The 4,075-nt window shown below is 28.0% G+C and overlaps 1 non-coding gene across 1 annotated transcript; it reads left to right on the plus strand.

Moving 5' to 3' along the window:
- The first annotated feature begins 341 nt into the window (after positions 1–341).
- TRNAM-CAU (transfer RNA methionine (anticodon CAU)) lies at positions 342–426 on the plus strand. The gene is given in 2 exon segments: positions 342–379; positions 391–426. It is a non-coding gene; the product is annotated as a tRNA-Met (tRNA).
- The last annotated feature ends 3,649 nt before the right edge of the window (positions 427–4,075 follow it).

Genomic DNA, 4,075 nt, shown 5'->3' on the forward strand with positions numbered 1-4,075 from the left:
GTTTTATTCCTTGTCATCAATTAAGCCCTTTTGGAAAGTACTCTCTCCAAAAGTGGTGCGTACTTTCAATTCGACACGTCTCTTAAGAAATCTACTCACTCATAAAAAAGAAATCTACTCACTCATAAAAAGAAAGAAGTGATTTTACAAACTTAATTAGTTGTTGCAATTCGATGTTGTATTATTTAATTTAAAAGTAAAGTATTTCTGTTCTCACAAAAGCAATCTCTCCTACTAATAGCTATAAGTTTTGTCTCGAGTCCTGAGTATAAAAAAATATTTGGTAAAGAGCGCTTCATAGCATTTAATATATATGTTAATACGCTTATTAAGTACAACAAGGGGTGGTGGCGCAGTTGGCTAGCGCGTAGGTCTCATAGCTTCTGAGTAATCCTGAGGTCGAGAGTTCGAGCCTCTCTCACCCCAACTTTTTTAACACTTTTTTTTTATAAAAAAAAACAGTTTTAAATTCTGACATTGGAAATATGATTCTACTAAGATTAATAGTAAAATTCTCCTCCACCTCCTCTCTTTTTAATCTCTTATACTTTTTCATTTATTGCTTATTTCCGTTATTTTTTTTATTCGATTCTTGTTGTTAGTGCCCGCAGTGGCGTAGCTAGGAATTTAATGAAGGGTGTCCAAACTTTTAATAGTAATTTTTTTTAAAAAAACAACGATTTAAATTACCAAAACAAATAATCAAGTTAAGCAATATTTAATTAAATATAGGCATATTTTTAATAGAATTACAAGTGTATAATTTAAAACTAACATAAAGAAATAAACTACTATTGAAAACATAATTTAAATATATTATTACAATTGTACTCGAGAGGTTTCATATCCTGAAACGTTTTTGTAATAGACACATTAGAACAAGTAAAACCATATAATCTAGAAGACAAATAGTTAACAATAAATTATGAAAATAAAAGAGTAATAATAAAAAGGACTTTAGTATAGTAAAAATATGAAAATATATATACTTGCAAAGATAATAATAGAAGGATATTACAACCGATATTGTACACCAATGATAGATACGGGCACATAAGCTAATATATGTAAATACAATTGTTTACCAGGAGATAAGTGGAAAAAATTAAAAACGTCGATAGTAGTAACATGATTTAATAATGAAGGAAGCATGATTACATATAAGGCAAAAAATATAAAAATACAAATATGGGATAAGATATTAACTATAGAAGAAATATATAACTTTGAATTAACTACAAAAGATATGTTATTAGGAATGCCATTTTTAGAAAAATTATACCCACATATAATAACAAAAATACACTGGTGGTTCACGACACCATGTAAACAAAAAATAGGAGAAAAAAGAGTAAATAATAAAAAACGAAAAACAACAGAATGGATAAAAGGAAGTGAAAAGATTACACAAAAATTAGAAAATATAAAAGAAGAAGACCCTAAAATAGAATTAATTATACGGAAAAAGGTCAAAATTGCCCCCGAACTATATGAAATAGACCATTTATACCCTTCGTTACATTTTGGAATCAAAAATGCCCCTGCTGTTATCCTAAGAAACCACAAATACCCTCAAGAGTTAACACCCCAAATTTTTGTTGACGTGGCAAGCCACGTGGGACTAATCCTTCCACCTAAGAGTTGTCAACTAGGATTCACTACAAAAGAACTAGACCTTTAGCGGCAACAACAGTCGCCACAAAAGCCTAGAAAATCGTCACTAAAAGTTTTTAACATTAAATTCTAATTTTGTGTTTTTTTCTTCATTGTTTTTAAAAAACCAAATATGATATCGATTAAGTAGGAGTTTGAAGACACTATATGTTTTATTTTTATGTCAAATGTAAATGTATAAAATGTACAATGATGCATTATATATATATATATATATATAGTAGGAGATTTGAATCAAGAAGTAATTTTGATTATTTTTCGTAATAATATTCGATGTTTTTAATATGGATATTGCAAGTTATTTATTTTAGAAAATTAGGTCGCAATCGAAAATTAATTATCATATTTTTTTGTTGAAAAACTAGGTTTTACTAGCGAATGGTTGTTGGAGCCTTAGTCGCCACTAAAAATTACTCATAACCTTTAGTGGCAATATTTTGGGATTTTGTGGCGACTTTGTCGACACTAAAAGTCAAGTTCTTTTGTAGTGAATCTTATTTGGCAATGCTCAGGTAGAGGGATTAGTCCCATGTGGCTTGCCACGTCACTAAAAAATTGGGGTGTTAACTCTTGAGGGTATTTGTGGTCTCCTAGGATAACTGCGGGGGTATTTTTTATCCCAAAATGTAATGGAGGGTATAAGTGGTCTATTTCGCATAGTTCAGGGGCAATTTTGACCCTTTTCCGTTAATTATATTCTCTATAAATAAAGTAAAAATAATTCAAGATACTAGAATTATTATATAGTGAGGATCCTCTACAAGGATGGGAGAAACATAAAACAAAAGTAAAAATTGAGTTAATTGATAATAATAGTATAATAACCCAAAAACCATTAAAGTGTAATTTTAATGATTTAACCGAATTTAGGATACATATAAATGAATTACTAGAAAAATGATATATACAAGAAAGCAATAAGATTTTATTGTAGTACAAACCTATGAATAGGAAAACGAAGACGGGTGGATCTACGTACCCCGAGAATAGAAGCTAGAGAACCTAAGTCTGAAGAAGAGTCTTGGTTCGAAGTATAGGGAGAGAGAGAGACCATTCTTTTGCTAAGTGTCTTAATCTTGATATTTCTTTAATATTAGGTGTGAAATTCATGGTAAAATATAATAATATTTATTGTAATATTCTTTCGATAGTTATTTTAATCTGAATATTTCATTAATATCATTTATGATATATTCTAGATATAACATATCTTGGGTTCTTTGGTATATATATAAATTTTTCTCCATTAATGTTCTAATAATTTTATATCTTTCATAGATTATGTCCAATATTGTAAATATTCGTAGTTCATTTTAGTCTGAATTTATTTCTAAATCGTACCATCCTATTCTTTCGTAGTCTAAATCATGTAAGTCTATTTCATACCATTGTTGGTTTAATATATCTTCCGATTCGTTATCATTAAATATTTTTTCCCATATGATCCTTCTTAATTCAATTATTTTTATATCTTTAAGTATATATAATATTAAAGTTTCGTAGTTTTTTATCATTTCATTATGAACGTAAGTAGTCATGTTCTTTATCATGCAGATTTTTTATTTCAAATTATTCATTCCTATCATATTCATAATTGATTAAATTCATATTAGATCATTATGAACTAGATTATCTTTATCATGTTTTCCTGTCACTACTAGCATCATACTTTAGTGGATACTTCCTTCTTATCAGCGCCTCAACTTTGTTTACTCCCCTAAACGGCTTCCTCGCCTACCGGTTTCAACATTAGGATGACATAGTATAAAAGTTTTCTCCCTGTTTCCAGTGTGCTAATAAACTAGAAATCATGATTCAAATAATTCTAATACATAATAACTAACATAAATTTATTCAATCATATATATGATATTCAGGAATATATGAAATTAGTTCCGCATATTTTTTGAACAATATACCTTTGCTTCTTGCTTAGCCATGCTATCTGACAACATCTCTAATTGATCTACCGTTGTTTCTTTATTTGGTTGTCTTAGAGCAGTCGAACTTTTTTTGGTACTTTATTATAATAATTCTTCATGTCTATTGAAACTTGAAACTAAAATATTAAGTTGGTTATTTTTATTATAAAATAAGAGAACGAGAAGAAAAATTAGAGAGAATTATTGAGATTTTATTCTTAATAATATTGTGATATGATTTGGGTAAATGAGTCTCCTATTTATAGAGAAAGAAAACCTTGTTCCATAAGGAAAAAATATTAAAATTTAAGAAAATCTTATTCCATAAGGAAAAGGTATTAAAATTTAAGGAAATAATTCAATTTTAATTGAAAAAAATCCACAAGAAAAAGTATTAAATTTAAGGAAATCTTATTCTACAAGGAAAAGATATTAAAATTTAAGGAAATAATTCAATTTTAATTGAAAAAAATCCACAA

Source organism: Solanum verrucosum, unplaced genomic scaffold (assembly GCF_900185275.1).
Source record: "Solanum verrucosum unplaced genomic scaffold, falcon-dt-bn FXZP01000163.1, whole genome shotgun sequence".
In the NCBI taxonomy this organism is placed as follows: Eukaryota; Viridiplantae; Streptophyta; class Magnoliopsida; order Solanales; family Solanaceae; genus Solanum; species Solanum verrucosum.